At 36.3% G+C, this 23,409-nt stretch overlaps 1 protein-coding gene and 1 long non-coding RNA gene across 4 annotated transcripts in view; one reads left to right on the top strand and one right to left on the bottom strand.

The window, feature by feature from the left end:
* Positions 1-8,806, bottom strand: part of LOC117974897 (uncharacterized) — a 51,961-nt gene extending 43,155 nt beyond the window's left edge. For both annotated transcript variants that reach the window (XR_004665068.3, XR_008620174.2), the window contains exons 1-2: positions 8,672-8,806; positions 2,768-2,800 (exon numbers count right to left, since the gene is read on the bottom strand). This is a non-coding gene — a long non-coding RNA (uncharacterized LOC117974897). The remainder of the gene's footprint in view (positions 1-2,767; positions 2,801-8,671) is intronic.
* Positions 8,065-23,409, top strand: part of LRRC4C (leucine rich repeat containing 4C) — a 1,357,112-nt gene continuing 1,341,767 nt past the window's right edge. For both annotated transcript variants that reach the window (XM_057299145.2, XM_063608149.1), the window contains exon 1: positions 8,065-8,862. The gene's annotated coding sequence lies outside the window, so the exon portion shown is untranslated. The remainder of the gene's footprint in view (positions 8,863-23,409) is intronic.

The raw sequence follows: 23,409 nt of genomic DNA, 5'->3' as shown, positions 1-23,409 counted from the left end.
GGAAGCTCATTAAAATCTAAGTAATATAAACCTGCAGAAAACATCATTAAATTACTTAAAAAATACAGAGAAAAAGAAAAAAAAATCAAAACATCCTCAGTGTAAAAAGAACCATTATGTACAGAGGAACAGTAGCAGCAGAACTTTTCTTTTTTTCTTTTTTAATTTTTATTTTATTTATTTATTTATTTATTTATTTATTTATTTATTTAGAGATGGGGTTTCGCCCTGTTGCCCAGGCTGGAGTGCAATGGCACGATCTTGGCTCACTGCAACCTTCGCCTCCCAGGTTTATACCATTCTCCTGCCTCATCCCCCCGAGTAGCTGGGATTACAGGCACCCGCCACCATGCCCAGCTAATTTTTTTTTTTTTGTATTTTTAATAGAGTTGGAGTTTCACCAAGTTTGCCAAGCTAGTCTCAAACTCCTGACCTCGTGATCCACCTGCCTCGGGATCCCAAAGTGTTGGGATTACGCTGCACCCAGCCTTTTTTTTTTTTTTTTTTAATAATGGAAGCAAGAAGACAATGGACCAAAACTTTTTCAGACACACAAAAGCTGAAAAAATTCATCACCAGCAGTTCCAAAGTATGTTAAAGGAGGTCCTTCAGCTAGAAGAAGCATGATAACAGATGGAATCTATATGTATAGCTATGAATGAAGAGCATAGGGAATTGTAATAATGATATGTCAGTAAATATCAATTCTTTTTCTTATTTTTAAGTCATCTTAAAAGGTCAATTGACTAAAGAAAAATAATATCAATATACTATTAGGTTCATAACAAATGTGGAAGTAAGGCATACGACTAAAGAAAAATAATATTAATATACTATTGGGTTCATAACAAATGTGGAAATAAGACATATGACAATAATACACAAAGTCCAGAAGAGGGGAACTTGATAAATACTGTTGCATACTTACATTCTACATGAAATAGTATTATATTACTGGAAGGTAGGCTATAACTTAAAGGTATATACTGTAAATCCTACAGCAACCTTCCCCCCTAAAGAAAGAAAAGAATAGGCCTAATGCGGTGACTCACTCCTGTAATCCCAGCACTTTGGGAGGCCGAGGCGGGTGGATCACTTGAGGTCAAGCGTTCGAGACCAGCTTGGCCAACATGGTAAAACCCTGTCTCTACTAAAAATACAAAAATTAGCCGGGTTTGATGGCCTGTAATTTCAGCTACTTGGGTGGCTGAGGCACAAGAATTGCTTGAACTCAGGAGGTAAAAGGTTGCCGTGAGCTGAGATCATGCCACTGCACTCCAGCCTGGGAGTATGTCAAAAAAAAAAAAAAAGAAGGAAGGAAGGAAGGAAACCACCAAATAAACCAATGAATGAGACGAAATGACATTTTAAAAATATTCAATCCTAACAAAAGTAGAAAAAGAAGTAAACAAAGGGTAGATCAAACACATAAGCAGAAGTGGCTGAACAGCAGATTTCAATCCAGCTTTATCAGTAATGACAACAAACTCAAATGATCTAATCATTCCTAATTATCAGGTATTGTAATATTGTGTAAAAAAGTAAGACATAACTATACATTGATCAAAAGAAACGTTAAATAAAGGTGCACATAGGTTGAAAGTAAAAAGATGCAAAAAGAGATAGGCTGCTACAAGTAATACAAAAAAAATTGATGTGGCTGAATCAATGCCAGATAAAGAAAATTTTGTTAAAAAATTACCAGTGAAAAAGAGGGTCATTTCATAATGATTTCATAATGAGTATTTAATCCTCAACATATATGTGTCTAGTAACAGAGCTTCAAAACCAGGTAAAACTGATAAATCTACAATTACAGTGAAGGATTTTGATAATATAGTGATAGAAAATCATTTAAGAGTGTAGAGACACTAAACCACATTACCCACCAACTTGTTGTAATTGACATTTATAGACTGCTTCACTTAACCACAGCGGAACACACATTATATTTAAGACCACAAGGAACATTTACCAAGTTATGCCATATTTTGGGTCACAAGGCAAATCTTAATAAATTTAACAAATCAATTCATACAAAGAGTGATCTCTGATCACAATGAAATTAATATGAGAAATCCATAACAGAAAGATAAATGGAAAATTCCCAAATATTTGGAAATTAAATAACACACTTATAAATAAACCATGGTATAAACAAGAGGCCAAATGAAAAATGAAAAACTACTTTGAACCAAATGAAAATGAAAACACAACATAATAGGATTTGTAGAATGCAGTCTACACAGTTTTTAGAGGAAAATTTATTGCAGTAAAAGCTCACATTAGAAAAGAATGGTCTCAAATCAATGTCCAAAGCCTATATTTAACAAAGTAGAAAAACAAGAGAAAATAGAACCCAAAATAAACAGAAGAAAAAAACATTAATAAAGGCAGAAGAAGTCAGTTAAATGAAAAACAGAAAAATAAATTAAAAAGCTGGCTCTCTGATATATTTAAAATTTATAAACCTCTAGCCAGGCTGATAAAGAGAATGTACGTATTTCCAATATCAGAAATGAGAGAGAGGGAATCACTATAGATTTTACAGATATTAAAAGAATAATACAAAATTATTATGAATTAGCAAATAACTAATGAAGTAGTAGGTTTCAACTGCAGGCAGTCTACACCCTGACTATTATTCTATTTAGAGCCTGAAGTTGAAAGAAGAGCCACGGTCCATGACATACAGTATAAAGCTTCTAAATTGAATTATGTCTAGCATGCTTTTTATTAGTAAAAACTATAAAAAATTATCCATTACCTGAGGTTTGGAGGGAGCTGCGTTAGGCTCTCTCTAGGAAATAAAAAGACATAAGACACACAAAAAATTTTTTTCAAGATATATATTATGCATATAAAATAATAATAAATGTTAAGTGAAGATGGATTAAATATGCTTTAGATTTATGAGAGAAAGTAATTATAAAGTTCAAGGCCAACTTCATGGAGAAATTGATCCAAATAGCTCAACATTTATGCTGCACTTATCTAAGCTTGCAATTTCTGGATATAAATAGGAAGGCTAAATAATTTGAGAAATATAATAATGTCCAACCCTCAGTAACCGGTTAAAACACTTTAAATAAAAGAGCCAAGCTTAATTCAATATGTAGTTAATGAAAATTTCAAGCGATGAAATAATAGAATATAATCTTTTAGGCTATTGAATGAATTCAGAAAATTTGAATTTCAGGCAAAGTGATTTGACAATAAGCCAAGGAGGGAACAAATACTAAATTAAGTTTCTGCTTTAGGCTTATTTCTTAGCCTATGATATAGGTCACAAACAGAAGCATGAGTGTCATGTTGTAAACTATGCTGAAAGAAACTCTGAAAATGCAGTTTTCTCATATAAATTGGAAGAGGAATCTGCTCATATTGATGGTGGTGGGATCTTTCATACTCAGTATTGACTCTCCCAAAATAAAACATATTCATATTAAAGCCACACATTTATCTGCTGTCTGTAGTAGGTGATCACTTATTATCTCAGACAAATTTAGAATTTTTCAGTAATGTGGATTTAGATGCATTTCTTCTTCCTTAATTCAAACATAATGTCCAGAAGTCCCAGATTATCTTGGCTTTTTTTTTTTTTTTCCAAACTCGAGGTTTTCTATTACTAACATCTAGAAAAGAAGTTTTTGGCCGGGTGCGGTGGCTCGCTCCTGTAATTCCAGCACTTTGGGAGGCCAAGGCAGATAGATCACAAGGTCAGGAATTCAAGACCAGCCTGGCCAATATGGTGAAACCCTGTCTCTACTAAAAATACAAAAATTAGCCAGGCGTGGTGGTGTTCACCTGTAGTACCAGCTACTCTGGAGGCTGAGGCAGGAGAATCACTTGAATCTGGGAGGCAGAGGTTGCAATGAGCTGAGATTGTGCCATTGCACTCCAGCCTGGGTGACAGAGTGAGACTCCATCTCAAAAAAAAAAAAAGTTTTTAAATTTTTTTATTATTTTAATTTTTAGTATTTTGCATATGAGGAAATAAAAGAACTCACAAGTGCTCTTCTTTCCTGGAACTAATATATTACCATGTGTCTGCTCTTAGTAATATACTTAGAGGACTATTGATAACACTAGGCTTTCTTGGAGTGAGGGAGGAGATGTATTTAATCTTACACAGCAATCTGATTTCAAAGAAACTTTTTTTCAACTTTAATATACAGATTATTCAACCCACCCTAGAGTTTTAAGATGCTGGATGAAGAACAATAGGCTTACTGATAAACTGTTTAATTTTATAACACACATTTTTAATCTAATGCATTTCTTCAAGAGACCCAGAAGGAATTTACATATAACTGATGCCCTGTAGCCACCTTCTTGGTATTCCTTTCCCTCAAAAAGTACGTATTATATAGCTAATAATTGTCCAGTGATCAGTAGCCAAAAGATTCAATATCCAAGCATCCATTTAAAAGTGATAATTTGCTGTAGTCTGTCATTGAATTTCTGATTAAGAAACTGTAACTATTTTTATTTTATTTTATTTTTTTACCTTGTGTCTTAGCTGGGCAGCTTAAACAACAGAAATTTATTTCTCATAGTTCTGGAGGCTGGAAATTCAAAGATCAAGGTATCACCTGCTAATTTGGCTTCTGATGAGGGTTCTCTTCCTGGTTTATGAATTGACACCTTCTTGTTGCATTCTAACATGGCAAAGAGAGAGATTTTCTCTCTCACATCTCTTATTAAGAGGGCACTAATCCTACTTAAGAGGGCTCCACCCTCATGACCTAATTAACTCCCAAAGGCCCTTGTAGGGAAGAAAAAGTAGTGTCTTTTCCTCCCTCATCACAAAGTTTATGGCTGAGGTCCTTATATCAAATAAAAGATTAACAAGATGAAAACATACAAATGTATTTAATACGTTTCAGGTGACATGGGATCCTTCAGAAATGAAGACCCAAATAGACGGAAATTTATGTATATTTATGCTTATATCTGATGAATGGTATACAGTCATATAGAAGAACAATTAGAGAAAAATGGTAAGATTTAAAGGTAATAAATTGGAGAGAACTTAGCGAGGCCCATTTGTTCAGATTCTTCTTGGCATCTCTGTGTTTGCAAGGACAAGAATTTCTCAGAATTTCTCTTTTTTCAGCATATGGGGAGGGCCCTGCTGAAACAAAGGTTTTATGACCTTACTTTAGTAAGATTAGCTAGATTTTATGGCCAGTTTCAGGGGAGAAGGGAAGAGGAAAGCGAGAGTGACCTTTCTGCTTCTGTCATTTTCTTAAATGTCGAGGTGACATATTTTGGAATAGTTTGTCTTGAATCTCATCACCCCACTTCCAAATGTCATAGCATTAGGGATTAGGGCTTCAACATATAAATTTGGGGGGACATAAAATAAGCACAGAGCTCTTTTTTAAATACCAACACCTTAGTGTTTGGTGACACTATTGGCTTCAAAGTAAGTCTTGGTGAGGAAGCAGTGTTTGCTATTAAACTTCCTTCCAAATATCCTGTTTGAGTCAAGATATCATACAATCAAGAAAGTGATTTCCCTTTCCTGTTGAGTCTTAGGACACATATATAAAGCAAGAATGCATATACAGTCATTCCTAGGTATTCATGGGGAATTGGTTCCAGGACCCCTCTGTGTATCAAAATCCATGATTGCTCAAATACCTTATATCAAATGGTGTAGTATTTGCATATAACTTATGCACATCCTTCATAAATCATCTCTACATAACTTATAATGCCTAATACAATGTAAATACTATGTAAATACTTGTTATATTGCTTTTTAAAGTTTGTATTCTTTTTATTATTGCATCGTTATTTTTAAAAAATATTTTATGAATGTGGGACCATGGATACAGAGGGCTGACTGGGATGCATATAATAAACTTTTAAAAAGTGGCGAATGTTACATAACTATAGGTTTACAAAAACAAGATCAAACCAACTCTTTGTAAAAATAAATTTAAAAACACATCTTCAACACCGAAAGGATTGATTAAATCATTTATCTTCTTTAACTTGGTGGTCCACAAAGCCAGACACATAGTACAAATCAAGTATCTACTTTATTTGTAAGACATTTGTAGACTGATAGATCACTTACTATGTGTCTGGAGATATGGTAAGCACATAATAAATATTAATTAATTCCATTCCTAACATAATCCTACTGGGTACATATTAGTGTCCTGCTTTCAAGTGACATAGCAACCTGATTTCAAAGACATTTTTTTTAAATTAAAAATATAAAAAAGAGAGAGAGAGACAAAGTGCACCCCCACCCCAATAAAAGACAAAGATGTATGACTTGTAGAGGCTAATCACCCTATATAAGGAAAAACTAAAATTTGAACCTAGATCTATCTAAATTCCAAAGGCCAGTTTTTAACACTACATTTGACTGCAATTTTGCCAATTAGTGCTGTGAGCTGGTGTGTACCCATTAGTTATATTTAAGTAACTGAAGGCTAAGATGACATGCTAGAGTCTTTTAAACATTTCACACATTAACATAAATAGAATTGATAAAGACCAGTCAAAAGTCTTTGTACATTCTACATATGTGTTACCTTTTTTAATGTTTGACTTCTAAACATGAATAATTCTTTCAAACTAATTTTTATAGACTAATTGTATTCATCCAATTTACAAACTGTTTTGTAGTTTAATCTAGTAGCTGCTATATTACATACAATATGTTGATGCTATACTTTATAGAACAAAATAAAATCACTGATAGAAATAGTATTATATGCAAGTCTAATCTTAGTTAATGGCACAGTGTTTTTTCCAATATTAATAATAGAAAATCTACCAGCGTTATGAAAAATGGTGATTTGAGAGGGATATTTGGAAAAATATAAAATGTAAGTTATTCTCTAAGTTCTTCTTTGCACCTTAAAATTTTGTAAAAATTCCATTTTTTCATATTAGTCCCATCAATTTTATTAAAATCTGTGTTTACTAAATAAGATTAAATTCTTGCCGTTCTTGGAAGAATTATTTTACCTGTGTTTTCTTTTGTGACATCTGCTGGCAATACCTGGTATTACACTGCACTATAATTCACCTTTATCTACCTTCTCCAACTGTCCAATACTTTTCCAGATAATGCAATTTAATTCAACTTAAAGAATATGGTGAGTGTTCTGAACTAATGAAAAGGTATTTTAATATGAAACTGAATCATAGAAGCAGAAAATTTAGCCCTCTAGAGGCTGATAACTTATTTAGCATATTACACATGTATTTTAATTTCATTGCTTGGTACTAAAAGAGATGTATACTTTTTTTCTGAAAACTTTAAGCTCGTTTCAGGCAAAAATGTTATATATTATAATGCTTACGATGGACAATTGTCAACCAATCCCTCTAGTGACACTGTCCCACACAGATGTTCTCTACAATTTGATAGCTATGTGATTTAAAAGTGTACATTAAAGTAAAACTGTGCAGGTGTCAAGTCTAAATTCATGTTTAAAAATGAATGAACTATACCTAAATTGCTATATACATCGGATCCATGGCTGTGAAGCAGAATGCATGAGCAAACTTTTTATATTACCAGGAATCCATTTATCTATAGTCCCATCAGTCAAATTCAGATACTTGTTGCCAGCTCCAAGATTTATAGTCTGGAGCTGGTTTTTGAAATTGCTTTGTATTTCCATTTAACAGCCAGGGAAGCAGCATGTTAAAATTTTGCCTCGGTCTCCTTGGATCCTATTTATAAAGCTAATTTGTCTCCCCAGACATTTTTTTTTCTCTTTTAAATGCCAGTTCTAGGCTTCTAAACCATTAACCCCCCTTCTTTATCCCAAGCAAAATACTGTCACAGACAACGCCGTTGCAGGACAGTGATGATTCCGATGATGATATAGTTCTCCCAGGCAGGATACAAACCATTTCGTCTTCTGGCCGGAGATAGATTCACTGCCCTCCCTGCAGACACGCAGGCTCACACACGGAGCACTGGAAAGTACACATTTACTGTACTGCATGCCGACTGCCTTGAAGAAACTGTAGCTAACCACCTTATTAGTATTCTTGCCTCCACCGTGTCTCACTTGCAGCATCAGAGGGCTGAGCAAATGCAGTAGAACAGGGACAGACACAGCTCTGGCAATCATCTCAATGCAGGCTGCCGAATGTTGGGGGTGGGGGATGCAGCACATCGAGATTAATAACCTTGCCATAATCCGGGGCACCCTGCAAGCAGACACCTCTGCTGATTGACCTGCTCCTGGCTTGATGCATCTGCCTGGGGGAGAGGGATCCGGAATCTACCTAGTCCTGGGGCCCCCCTGATTTTGGATGTTCATTTGATCCTTCACAGATCTGGGAAGGTAACAGTGAGCCGTACCATCTGCAGCACACAGCAGCTCTTGGAGGTTACTACTGACAGTTTTCATTACACTGGTTTGTGTGAGTGCGTGTGTTTGTGTGTGTTTGTGAGTGTGGGTGCCTGCTTTGCATGAAAGAGAATGTGTGAGTGTCCGTGTGTGTGTATGTGTTAGTGTGACAACCAAAGCAGGTATTTCGTACAGTAGGAGATTTCAACAGCGTGACAATATCCTCTGGGCACTTGGGCTCACTGTCTGTAGCCCCCACCCCCCGCCTTTCGCCACCTCCTTGCTTCCCCACTCCCCCTTCTGCTTTTGCCTTTGATGAGTTTTTGGCTTACTTTTTGGCGGAGTCTCTTGGACACGTTTTTGCTGGTGCTGGAAGATCAGATACATGGAACCTTTGAAAACTGATTATTTTTCTCCGATATGACTTTAAAAAAATAAAAAGAAGAAAAGAAAATAGAGTAGTGCACGGCAAGCTAGAGGATTGTAAATTTTCCTTGGTGAACTTTGAGGATCCATAAAGAAGGTAAGTCACGGGACTCCTCAGATCTCAGTTCTTGTTGTCTTGCAATGTTTGTGTTTTCCTGCTTGTTTTCGGAAATCTATATGCAGTTTATATGCTCATTTCTAGAGATTGGAATGCTCAGAAGAACTCAATGTGTGGCATTTTGGGGCTATTTTTATGCCAAGGAGGTTATTTCCATTTGTATAACCATCCCCCCATTCCTCTTACCATTTTTATACCTCTCTTGTTTATCTAACATTTTCACAGGGAATTCTGAATATATGAAATCTGGGAAAAAATAATTCCGGCTTTCTCCTGCCTTGCAATACTCTCTAAATTTGAGGAAAAACATTAATCAGAAAAGCGACTGGCAGAGGCTCTGAGTTAGAGGCAAAGTATATCTGCTCAGAGACTGGGGGCTGGGGAGGTGGGGATGTAATCCGGACTTTCACGATAACTTAATAGTAGACTTCCCCCTCCCCATAGCTCTATTTTTTTCTTCTCGAATAGTTATATCTGCTCTAGAGAGTAGCGAATGCGTGGAATACAGAAAAGCTGCTTCACCAGCTCTTAATTGGAGCAAATGAGAACAAAGTGGAAATTGTTTAGTATTTTGAACCTCTCTCTTTTTGCACTGATTCTCTCGCTATTGCATCTCATTAACCTTTCGGAATGCAGTGTCCCCTGACTAAGACTAGTGTCGCTCATTTTGGAACATCCTCTTACCCTACATGGTCCCCCGAGAAGGGAATGTGCTTGAAAATTGCTCTTAATTGTCTATTCTTGGCTGTAAAAGCAAGTGGCATGAGGAATTCAGGTGACTTTAGTCAAACATCTTGCCTAACTCAGTCTCTTTAGTTTCCTGGTAGTTAACTGTGCCTTTCTTCACCCGCCCCCCGCCCCCCCCCCACCACGCTTTTCCTTCAAAGTGAAACGCAGACAATATTTTACCCGTTTCAATCCCAAGGCTATTTAATTAAAGCAAAATATCATTTCACTGTGATAACGTCTGTGTTCCTGTGTCTTTTAGTATTTTTATCTCTGCATTGGCGTCAATTAGCTTCACCCCAGGAGTAAGAATCACTTGTAAATAGGTTTCTAAAATGCTGAGACCTCACATGAAGGCAACAGAATCTTACTCTTCATCTGCCAGTGCATGTGGATGGTTTATCCTTAACAGAATAGTGTTAGTTCATGGACTGTTAGCCAACTTGAACTGTTACTGTGGACACGTTCATGGAAGAGATGACAGGTGTGTTAAGTAGGTAGAGAAGAGCATACCTAAGTGATTCTCTCCAGGTGTTGATGTCTATGTATAGAAAGAAGATGCAAATTGTAACATAATCGATTTATTCAGAGGCTACGTTGCCTGGGTCAAAGATTTATGACAGTATCCAAGTTGAGAGATGTCAGGCATCATACTCAAAACGTTGATTATATATATATTTTTTTAAAAAAAGGAGTTACAAAAAGAAAACAAGCAAACAAACAAACAAAAAACTTAAAGATGAGATTATACTCTGGTATTACCCTAGGCTATCCTAGCCTTTCATCTATCTAATATTTTTTGCATGATGATTTTAGAGAAGTAGGTAAAAGAGGACAACTGTGAGAAGCTGCCCCTTCTCCACCCCTGGACCAACCTTGTACCTGGTACTCCAGGCAGAGCTCTTGGTAAAAATTACCATGGGAAGACTCCTGTCAGTATAATTTATAATATGTCTTTCATGTCAATGATTTATGATCATGATATTTTTATCTGTTACCCATAATGTCCAGGTAAATTTTTCTTATCTAGAAAGGAGGTTTGTTGTTTTCTTTTTTTAGTTTTTAAATGGCTTGAGCCTAGGAGAAACCCTAAACAAAATTTTATTTTCTTTATGGAAAAAACAATCTGAGGTTCATAAAACCTGAAAGTGAGAATAATATATGAATAAGAAACACGAAGTTTCTGTTGTAAGGAGAAGGATCCTGATACTCCAAGTGCCAATGGGTCATGGCAGGGTATTGGAGGCTCCCCAAGCTCTGCCTGGACAATCAGCATTCCTTAAGTTGGTCAGCTCTTTATTAACCTGTATCTTTTGGCAACTAGTCCCAGGTATAGAGGACAGCATTTTAGGTCATCTATTTAGTGTTAGGACTGTTCTGAATAGAGAGAGGTCCTTTGAAAATGTCGTTCTGGAATTTGGCAAATTAGTACCTCTTTCCATTGAGGCTATTTAATGTTGACTGTTCTCTCATTCATATTCTCACCAACTACTGGTATACTTAGATGTGTGGTGTTGGTAAAAATTAATTGCATAGATTATTCTCAATACTACCTCAAAACAAAACAACAACAACAACAAAATATACCAACTTGGTTTTTGTGTATTAAAGATTTAATAATTGTAATGAGTGAATCTTTTAGTGATAGCAACACTTTCATGATCACTTATTTTAGGCTAGTAATAGAAGTGGGGGCCAACTCAGGATTTTCTGATTACAGCTTATGAAATGTGCAAAGCATTTCTCCCATATCTCAAGGGTTCCTGATGGTGTTTGCACAACTGTAACTTTGCATCTGTATTTTCAGCTCAGGCCAGAGCAATGACAAACAGCTTTTGATCAGAACCAACTCCAGATCCATGCCTTTTTCAGTTTTATTTCGTGGTAGAGAGGGTTTTGACGTTTACCAGGGTTTGTTTTATTGCTTAGAGAATTCAGAAAAGAAAGGTAAATGGGGGTAGGGAGCTTTCCATTTCAGTAGGAGTAACATGTCACAGCTGCTAAAGAAAAGGCTAAAGTTCCCTAGAAGCAACATATGCAGAGTTATATTTTTAAAAGAATGAATTGGTGAAGGGTTTCTCTGAGTTTATTGGGGAGAATAAAGGACATTCCGTTTCTTCTCCATTTAACTCTATTCATTTGTCAGGCCTTTCTCTGGGACTCTGCTAAAGTCAGAGAAGGAGGCCCAACATTCTCCAGTGTGTCTCTATGTTTTTAAGACCCGGGGCACTTAACACATGAATAGCTCTTTCCCTCTGTAACAAACAGGGTTGACAGCTGGAAAGTCAGCTACTGAGAACCTTTAAAAAAAAGCCAGGAACATCAACTAGTAAGAAGTTCAAGAGCAGAGAGGAGCTTTTGGAGCTCTGGCCCTGGAGGTGGGTAAGGATCAGGTGGATTGAACTTGAAATTTTGATTGCTGAGTCATTACAACAGCCTAGAGCTGTATGTTAGCTCAAAGAGCTGAGCTGATGCTGAAACTGTGGCTAATAAGAATAGGCTAAGAGCATCAGCCTACAACAGAAAATGAAGACTCTTGGGAAGAAGAAGATACACTCTCTGATGACAAATGCTATTTGTATGTCCTTGGTACTGTTCTCCATCACTTCAGAACAACCTCTCAGGGACCCCAATAAATTACAAAATAAAAGATGGATTAATTGATGTGTGAATAGAGCAGGGGCTTTGCAATAAATTAAGTCAACTCACTCAATTATCTGCATCTCCATTTGGGACTACTCAGCAGTCACAGATAAAATGGGGAGTGGTGGAGGCTGGGGTTAAAATTAGAAGGAAAAAAACCTCTGGATTGAGAATCAGAAGATGTCAGTCAAACATTGCAAGTATTGCTTAATGGTTGGTAGGTCATTCAAAGTCTTGGAACCTTGATTTCTTCCTATATAATTTGGAAATAACTATTCTTAACTCATAGTGTTGTTGTGAAGGCTATGATGAAATATTGTAGAAAAAAGGATCTACAAATATACATTTAAGTAGAAATGTAATGTGTTACAGTAATGATGACTCTATGTATTGTTCAAGACATAAAATGATTCCTCCAATATAATTTCAAGTTAAAGTGTTAAGCAGAACTGGTCTATTCTTAATGATTAGTGATTAACATTTATGTTGTTATAGTTTTGGTGTTTTCCAAATGTGTTGACTCTAACTCTTTTCAGTAATTTTTGTGGTACATTCTTAGTTACTTGTGAATATGTGTATGTGTTGTGTGTATGCACATGTGCATGCATACATGCATAAATTATTAGCCAATCTATATGAGGCATAATTTTAGTTTCATGAAAAATAGAAAATGTATAATGACCTGAATTTATTTTCACTGGGTATCCAGAAAATGTAAGAAAAACTTGACTTCCCCAGACTTGGACATACACAGACTACTAGCAAGTTTGCACTCACCAAATAACTCCAGTCCACAATGAGGCTGTTGATTAGAATTTGAGTTACACTTGGGAATTATATAAATAAAATATACATTTATAATAATAGCACAGCATACAGTGATTTTCACAGTGAGCTGCATTTGGTGGAGAGATAGACCAGAATTAAAAAGCTGACTTGGAAGTTATGACAGCAAGAGAATATGGTATTGAGAACAGGCTTTGGAGTTTAATAGAATGAGATCAGATACCTAATCTCTTGAAGCCTTAGCTGTCTAATCTGTAAAATAGGGACAATCAGTTATAAGCAATTCTGTGATAAGTGAATGAATAATTTTATATAAAGCACTTAATAAAATCCTTGACACAAAATTGGACTTCTCTAGGTAGCTCACATATATTCTCTCATTCCTGTTCAACTAATTTAAGAATAGGAAGACCATACTAATTCAGTGTATTTATATTTTTATACAGGGGGTAAAAATCCCAAAAGTAATCTGAGTGCTAAGTAAAATTGGAGACAGAAAGCTATATTCTGAAAGCTGTATTTCTGTAAATTAGCTCATTTCTGTACCATGGCTTCATCAGACCCTTTTTTGGAGCAGCCTAACTACCCTTTTCAGATGTCATTTCACTTATACTCAGAACTTTCTAAATGATACCGAATATAAGGAGCAATAGTCACGTGCATCCTTCCATATGTGGTTGCAGAAACACAATTCAGATGTCAGCAAGAGGTGTTAATATTGCTCTTTATCTAAAATCTCGTTTTGTTCACAGTTAATAAAAGGATGCATATTTATTAAGCACCTACCAGGTACAAGCGCTACAATCATTGCTGTGGGGAGTATTAGAAGGATTCTCTGCTCATAGCTATTTGCTGCAATTCCTGTATTTGGACAGGGAATGCTGCAGTCTTAAAGGCTGCCCCTTGGAATTTTGACTTGATAGTTAAAAAGAATTAAGATTCCTCTGCCAGAATCTGACCTATGTGGGGCTGTGTCATTGTGTATGACCTTTATTTTGTTCAAGAACATATCAGAAAAGATGTAAAAAGCCTTGTTCTTACCAATGTAGCTGAGCTGAGCTGTCAGTGATGAATCCAATTCTGCTTTGCTAACTGCACGGCTGGTACCACTTGACCCAGGTATTTCGGTACTGCAAAGTCAGCCTTTCCCTGTGCATGGAGAGAACAGGGTTTTGTCCTTCAGGTTGTGGGTTCTTTTTATCCTTAAAATGAATGGATGAAGTCTGCTTTATGACTTTGTGAGAAGAAAGACAAGATCCATGCTCCCTGCATTTTAAAGCCTCATGCCATAAAATTTGATTCTAGGAGAGTTAGAAAGGAAAGAGGGATGTCAATTGGTCAAAACAGAAAACACAAGTTCATTGGCCTCTACCACAGCCTTAAGCATCAGAATTTGTGGTTGAAGCTTTGCATTGAACTAAGGAAATTCCTTTTGTGATATACTGCAAAATATATTACCAACACACACCAAGAAAATATAATGTTATAATCAATTATCTCATAGAGTCAGCAAAGGTATTCTATGTGCCAGGCACTGTGCTAGGTATGTTAGATTATTTATTTATACTTCTCACATACAAACACATACACACACACACACACACACACATACACACAAAATAAGCAAGGTAACATTATTATTCCCATACTATAGATAAGGCAAATAAAGGGTTTATTTGCCCCAAATTCTGACTCACTCCAAAGCCCATGTCTGTTATTTTATGCCATGGTTTCTTTTATTTGTAGGATGCAAACCCAATGCTTCTTCACATAATTATAGACAGTCGAGAGCAAGCCTTCTGTAAATGCAAATCAAGTAATCACATTCCCATAATAGGGCCGACTCTATCAGTGGAAAGATGTGATGTTAGTATCTCTAAGGGGCCTCTGAAAGGTGCTTCTCTGAACCAATGGGTCCCTAATATAGTACATCATCAGTACCATATTTTTGTGGTCTTTAGCAGAATCCATAAGTTGAGGCAGATCTCTATTTAACTTTGACAATTACTTAAATCTTATTAAAATGCCTGATGCCATGTGCATGATTGTACTGCAGTTACAGGACACAGAGGAAAGTAAAGAAATGAAAGTCTTCTCTGTAACACTAAATCTTAAGTGACGTTAAGGAGCATTTGCAGAATTTACTTTATGGGTAGCTTGTCCCAATATGTTATGTCTCATTAGTAACATACCTTTGGGAAGGTTACTTTTGTAGCTGTATTTCCATATCTTACCTTGTAGTGTTGTAAAAAGATTAAGAAAAATAATGCCCACAAAGTATCTAGAACAGAGATTAGAATTTAATTGGTACTCAGTAAAAGGTATCTCATTATTATAATAATTAAATTTACTTATAATCATTGGTAGTAATAGTAATTATGATAATAACTTAGCAGTTTCAGTTTGTATAAGTGTTGTTGTACTCTGCAGTGCCAGAGACGATGCAAATTATTACCAGCACATGAATAAACAGAGAAGCAAATATTCTTGTTTGTCTACTTATAAAAATATAAAACAGAGGAGGGAAATTATCTTTCAACATATTGATGTCAGTGGGGGACATGATGGAAAAAGAGTGACTGGTACAGAACATTCAAGGAGACCAGAGAAAGAAAGAGAACGAATTCAGAATTTCATAAACTGGGGAATTCTTTCTAAAGTCAGGTTCTAAAATGTGAGCCATTAAACTCATTGCTTGGCTGTAAACAAGAGAAAAGGTCATATTATGAAAGCTTTCTTGAAAAAGAGAGGAAATAGCAATCTTTCTTCCACTTAAAACTGTCAAGGAACAAAGAAAATTTTAACACCAACTTTTCTCTAATCCCTGTAAAAATCCTCTAGCTTTTTAACATAATGTAGATATTCAATTATATTTTATCTGTTTTTGATGTTCTAGCTGTTCCTTTGCATATCTATTGAGCAAACACATTAGCATGTTGAATATTTGATAATAAGTTACTTAAAGATGAGAGATTTCAATTCCTTGTGTAGGTCCTTTCAATTTATACATTCATGCTTTAGGTAACAAGTCACAGAAACAAAGGCCAAGTAAGCACACAATGGTGCAGGGTGTACATTTTTTCAACCATATGATTGGAATTAAAACCTGTGACCATATATACCTTGACCCCAGTAGATACTCTAAATGGAAGAAGTAAAGAAAATAATCCATATAAGTTGAGACAAATGTTTGAATAACGTAGTAAAAAATACGTGTGAAGTGAAAACATTTAGGAAAAAAATCAATCTAATAAAGGCATACTCTTTCCTGAAAACAAGCAAATGATTAATAACACAGACAGTGGATGGGTTTGCTAATTTTTTTCTGTTGGAGACATCCACCATGCATAGTGACAGCAGTCTGAATACAGATACATACAAGGAAAAAACTCTACTCTCCCTTCTTCAAAAGGAAAGCCATGTTTATATGTGACTTTTGCTCAGGGTCATTTTCTCTACCAAGGTACCTGGACTACTATTAAGCATTAAACATATTATCAGTCAACCTGTTCTGATTCTAGTGCCCAAGTAAGAGCAGATATAAAAGTAGTTTAAAATTTTTCTGAGTGTTCCCCTGGCTGCCAGCACTTTCATGAAATAGGTCTGTTTTGCTCATGAATACCTAACTTCTTCCTGTGTTCATCTGGTTGATGCTATTTCCTGTTTTCCCTTTCTTTATCCTTGACCTGTCATGCCTCACTGCCATGACTCTCCTGGATGTGTTTGTGCTGCTTCAAGTTTGATTTTCATCTCTTCCATCACTATAAGCACTGCTGCATTTTTTTAAGCTTTTGCTAAATGGAATTCTGTTCTTCCTAATACATATTTTTCTCTAAGACTAATTTGTCCAGCACCATATACATAAATACACATACACACACACACACACAAAATCTATATCTATATCTATATCTATGTATGTCTATGTGGGTGGGGGCGTTTAGTTTTTAAAATAACCCTATTCCTATTCCTGAACCTCGGAACGATGTCATGGATTTAGGTCAAGAACACTTTTGCATAAGTCAGTCAGAATTCTCAATGAATGTTCTTGTGGGTAACAGTACATTCTTTTGCTTCTATAGTCATTTTGATGGTGTCATTTATTCAAAATTTGTTTATTAAACACCTACTAGACTCACTATTCTATCACAGTTATGATGTGGAGCACAAAGTTGTAAACAATCCGATTTTTCCCTCAAATGTATTCCTATATTATTGTTGACATTATATTGACAGAGGAGCAATTAACTTGCTAAACAAGGCAGCACAGTATTCAGAACCAAAAAATAATAAAGTCAGCATGTAAAACTCAGAGAAGAGAGTTATCCCTGAGGAATTCGTGGTTGGGAAAGATTAAAGAAGGAAGGGGAATTTGAGGTTTGTCTTAAATATGTATATTGTGAAGCAGTGATAATGTTTCCGAGGAGAAATTAGAAGAAATTATAACTTTGCATATATCAGTGCTAATAGAGTAAGGAAATACATCAAAAAGTATTTGGTAGGAAGGAATGAAGATATAGGTTGGAGCCCCGTAGAGAGCCTTGTAAAAACCCACAAAATTGACACAATAGCTATCACACATTTAATTCTATGGTATTTCAGATGATATATTAAAAACTTTATAGTTGCATACAGGGGGCATCATTATTCTCAGGATACAGATGAGGAAACTGAGCCATAGACAACTTGTGATTTGCCCAAGGTAAAAACTCATTAAAAGCAGTGTCTACCTGAATGTCTGCCTAGTTGCGTCTGTCTACAAAGCCCTGGTGCCTCTATTCCTCTCAGTTTGGGCATTAGCTTGCCTAACACTTAAAGCCAGAAACAGTTACTTTTTTCTATTACCTTTTAAATATTTCTGTGGTTGCTTGTGTGAAAATATTTTCCACCTTTGCTATAACATTTTTTAAAATGTAAACAATTTTCCTGGACTCCTTTTTCTCTTTTACCAATTATTGCCAGAGAGCTTAGAAAACAGAGACATAGAGACTCACCTATTTAGTGTCCTCAGTTTCTCTTCTATTTTCTGGAAGGGGTGCCAGTGCCTTGTACAGACGGTCTGTCGGACAGACAGATGGTCCAAGCATCTCTAGTGTTATGTTCTAGAGGGAAACATGTCTAAGAACTGCCAGCTCAGAATGGAATGGCACTTAACACAACCATGAAGAGTTGACAAAAAGGCCACTCTCTGACCTTCTAGTATTCAGCCTAATTTTTTCTTTTTAGATTTTTAGTTTTCAGAGATGAGAGAGACAGTTTGTCTGCTTTGAGTAGAAGCCAGTTTCTATTTCTCTCAAGCTAGAGGGATGACAGTTTCACAATAATACATTTAGAAATTTGCCAGGTAGTTTCATAGGATGTTTATTTTTCTTGGCTTAGAATCTGGATCCAAGATAAGGGTCCAGGAAAGGCAAAAGGGAGACTATTTGAAGAGAGTCAGCTCTAATTCTGACCACATCTACTTAAAGAAGCAAAAAAGCTTTTTTTTCTTTTTTTTTTTTTCCATCAAGAGGAAACTAACTGCTCAGACTGAATCTTTGGTCATTACTATCATCCCTGGGTAGGGGTCGGGGGAGGCCAGTAGAGAGTCACTTACCAGGTGCCTGTTTGAATAACAGCTTGATCTTCTTCCCTGATGAGAGCAGAGATAGGAGGTTGAGAAACAGAGAAACAGCTAATTTGCTCTCCTGTCTGGGCCTGGGTATGGTTCCAGAAAAACCTGCCTTTCTATCTATTTTACTCACCCCTCACAGTAGTTAGTGATTTTCGGGGCCAGAATATAGGGACATTTTTTTTTTGCTCCTTACGTCATCTTTTTTCCTACCCTTCTTACCCAGTGGAAGCCACAGAAGATACAAAATCAAGCTAGTATTAGGCAACACCTCCTATCTTTGACATTTATTCAGATTATTCTCTCGCCTGATGGCCTGCTAGAGTTTCTTGGTTTCTTGCTTCCTTCTTCCTGGGTTTTTACTTCAGCTTCATATTTAGCTCCAATTTTTCCAACATCTGCCTAAGCCCCCAGGCCCACTTTCTGTTTTGACGATGTCTTCAAACCTTTTCAAATCTACATCCTTTGCTCTAGCCTCTGTTCTGTACACTTACACGGTTTTAAGTAGCCTAGGGCTTCAAATTAGAGGCAATGCTTCTGCTAGCTCCAGCCTTGCAATATTGGCTACCCTACTCCACAGCTTCCTTGCTAGAAGTGAAGAATAGAGACTACCTTTGCATAATTAACTCAAATCTTCCCAATCTGCAAACTCTGGTTATATATTTGACAACTATCTCATTTCTCTGTCATTAGATGTAAGTATCTTTTAAAAAGTACAATATTCTTATCTGTCAAATCAAGATCATGATAACAACTAGCTTGTATTCAGCACTTACTATGTGTTTAAAAGTTTACATTTATTATAAAAATATTTGATGTTTTCTCCAAAACAACTGTGAAGTAGGTATTATACAAATTTTAAAGATGGTTAAATAAATGGCCAAAATTATATAGCAAATGTCAGGACAAATCAAATATCTATATTTAGAAATACTGTGAAATGCTGTCTTCTAAGTCATTTAAAAATATGTATAATACCTTTCTTCACAAGAGAATACATAGGGTTTCTGTGTTTGCATGTATAAAAATAAGATTTAAAGTTTAAAGCTCTATGTAGCTGGGCGCGGTGGCTCATGCCTGTAATCACAGCACTTTGGGAGGCGGAGGCACATGGATCACCTGAGGTCAGGAGTTCGAGACCAGCTTGGCAAACATGGTGAAACCCCATCTCTACTAAAACTACAAAAATTAGCCAGGCATGGTGGCAGGTGCCTGTAATCCCAGCTACTCAGGAGGCTGAGGCAGGAGAACTGCTTGAACCTGGGAGGTGGAGGTTATAGTGAGTAGAGATTATACCATTACACTCCAGCTTGGGCAACAGAGTGAAACTCCATCTCAAAAAAAAAAAAAAGCTCTATGTAAATGTTAATTGTTGCTAAGTTCTATCCTGAAATTATTTATTAATGATACCACATATATTTCTGTAGCCCACTATAACAAATAGCTGATTAAGGGGCAATCATTTCTCAATTTTAAAGCAGAAATACTGTGGATGCTGATGAAGTAAAGCTCCAAAAAAAAAAAAAAAAAAAAAAAACAGACGTCTGCAGCAGCCTCATTTGTGCATCTGGTGAAATACAGTAGAACCTTACTAAATTACACTAATGAGTTGGAGACCCATTACAAATTATCACATTTGCCCAATTAGTGAAGGGGCAACATAAAGGAAAAAGACTATTAAGCAAGCCAAGCTGATATAAAATTGTAAGCAACCCTTAAAGATGTTAAAAACATACCATATAAACAAACACCCACAAATGTACCTCTACAATGGTGAGGCTGCTAAGATTATTATCAAACACACAAGTATTTGTACAATATATTTGTGTGGATTTTTTTTCTTCTGTTTCTTACAGGATAGAAGAATGAATGGCAGTTCATTGTAACTATTTTATGTTTTAACTGAATCAGGATTTGAGTGAATGTTGGAACATTTTTGTGTCGTAGATTGTGGTGCTATATTTAGTTAAATTGTATTATATACTTTCAGAGTTGTCTTACCATTGTAAGCACATTAATGGGTATTACGACCTTGGAATCTTGTCAGTTACGGTACTTTTACCTACTAAGTTGTTCTTCACATATTCTCAGAAGGTAGGACACTTGCTGATCAAATTATCTCAATAAACTTACTTTGGGGACAAAAATGAAAGGCAAAGTATCTACCAACTTCCATGGGATTCTAAATTCTCACCCTTTAGAACTTAAGATATCATAGTGTTTTTAAATAATTAAGATTGGATTATTTTTCATGGGGTTTTAATAGCTTCAAAATAGAGTTTAGTACAATTTGTAATTGGAAACTGGGAAATTTCTTAGTTACATATTTCATGTATTGATTCTATGCCCGTGATGAGGATGAACATAAATCTTATTTAATTCTTAGTATAAACATATGCAGGTAATATTATTATTATGTCTAGTTTACAGATGAGGAAAATGAGGCTTAGGAGAGCTTAAGTAACTTGCAAAGATAATATAGCTAATAATTGTTAGAGCTGGGACGTGAGAAGATGCAGTCCTGTTTTAAAGGAGCTTATACTCTACCAGACATATGGTCACATTCATAGCATGCTTTATGCTAAAAATGTGTCTTCCAAGCCCAGATCTTCTGCATAATTAAAACGATGGCCTACTCTGTCTGCTTCCTTTTCTCTATTTCTCCTGATTACTGTGTTTTGATCAGATGTTCAATATGATATCATTTTTGCTTTAGTTTTGTGATTTCAGAACTCCTTTGCTCTTTACTCTGTAAGGACTTTACTTGTTAAACTTAAAACAGATGGTCTTTTGGTGCACATGGTCTAGCAACAATGAACCGCAGTCTCCTTGGTAAGGAAAGTGGCCACATGTGGCCTCAATTCTCTGAGGTAAATAGAAAAATAAGGCCACAAATTCCACATATCCTTGTATGCGCATTATTTTGCAATATGACACCCCATGAAAGTGTGGATTCTGTTCCTTTACCCCTAGAATCTGACTTTGTGGCTTACTTTGATGGAATGTGGAAGAAATAACATTACATAACCTACAAGGATAGGCCTTATAAAGCCTTGTAGCTTCCATTTTCCTCCATTGGAGAACTGCCCTGGGACCACTGAGAAAGAAAACCCATCCAGCCTAATGGAAGTCACATATAGGAAAACTGACCCACAACTCTCTCAGTCCCCCTCATTGCATGTCACTAACAGCCAGCACAAGCTGCCAGTGAGGCTAACTTGGGCCTTCCAGCCCAGCCTGTTCTCTGGCTGAATGCAGGTGCATGAGTGAGTAAAGGAAAAACAAGCAGAGCAATCACCCATCCAATGCAGAGAATGGTTAGATATGCATAACTTTTGTTTTAAGTCTCTCCGTATTGAGGTGGTTTATTACAGAGAATAGTTAACTCAAACAGGCTTATATATTACACAAGCATTACTCATTTCCTAGAATTTAAGCTGGGGCAGGAATAGATCTGTGAGTTTCAAGTTGTTGTCTACTGTGTTTTCTTGAAAAAGAGTAACCTGGTAGAGTGAATGGATATCTTTGCAACGCAGAGCAGCTTTTATTAAATGTCTAGACTTTGCTAATTGGGAGCTTGACCTTCATTCACTTTCACTTGTTTTAACGTTATTATTGAGTCATTTTTTTATTCAACAAATAAATGTGTAGAACCTACTATGTGTCTGACACTGAATTTTATAAGTAATGTCATCTAAATGATTAACAGCTTCAACATAAAAAGGAAACACATTTTCCCCAAACATCTATGGCAGTAAGTTTTACATAACACGTACACACACACACACACACACACACACGCAGTCACTCATTCATACACACTGTGGATTCCCTCTTCCTGCTTGGATCTTCATTTGAAGAAAGAAAAAAAGTTCTTTTTTTGTTATAAAATAATTTGTATGTTTTATTCACACATTTATATTTAATTCCTCCAGTAACTCTTTAAGAAAGGTGTAATTATTGTTCACATTTTACAGATGGGAAGGCTGAAGATTAAAAGATTAAGTGATGGATTCAACATTATGCAACCAATAGGTAGGGAATTCAAGATTTAAATATGGGTCCTCTGATTTACCCTTCTGGGAACTTTTCATTGCACCATTCACTCTGCCTCCATACAAGACTGTGACGCCAGCCTCAGTGCCTTCTTCTTCTCCTTTCCTTTCCCTCTTCCATTTACTCCTTTTGTCTCCCAGTGACTCCCTTTTATAGCCTACTCCATCCCTTAAAAATCACTTGCTATCTCACGTGGGGAGGGGGCATTCAGGTTGCCTCAGAATGTCCTTTGTGGGGCAACATGGATCTTGATATGCTTTTATGATCCCTTCATTCAGAATTAAAATGCCAGAGAAATAAGCTCTGGGGAGAAGGGATTTTCTCATGCACCCTTTATGAGATATTTCTTGAGAGATTACAGTGTTTTCATTATGCAGAATCTTCTGGAACATGGGAAGGAAGAGAGATGGTGAAGCGAAGGTTGCATGTTAAATCTTCCTTTCTTCTAGTTTTGAGGTACAGTTTACTGCCGGAGCTAAGGGGAAAAGAATAGAAATTAAGTTAGATGTCGGGCGTGGTGGCTCATGCCTGTAATCCCAGCAGTTTGGGAGGCCAAGGCAGGCGGATCACCTGAGGTTAGGAGTTGGAGACCAGCCTGGCCAACATGAAGAAACCCTGTCTCTACTAAAAATACAAAATTAGCCGGTCGTGGTGATGCATGCCTGTGATCCCAGCTATTCGGGAGGCTGAGGCAGGAGAATCAC

Source organism: Pan paniscus, chromosome 9 (genome assembly GCF_029289425.2).
Source record: "Pan paniscus chromosome 9, NHGRI_mPanPan1-v2.0_pri, whole genome shotgun sequence".
In the NCBI taxonomy this organism is placed as follows: domain Eukaryota; kingdom Metazoa; phylum Chordata; class Mammalia; order Primates; family Hominidae; genus Pan; species Pan paniscus.
This window is presented reverse-complemented; position numbering and strand designations above follow the sequence as displayed.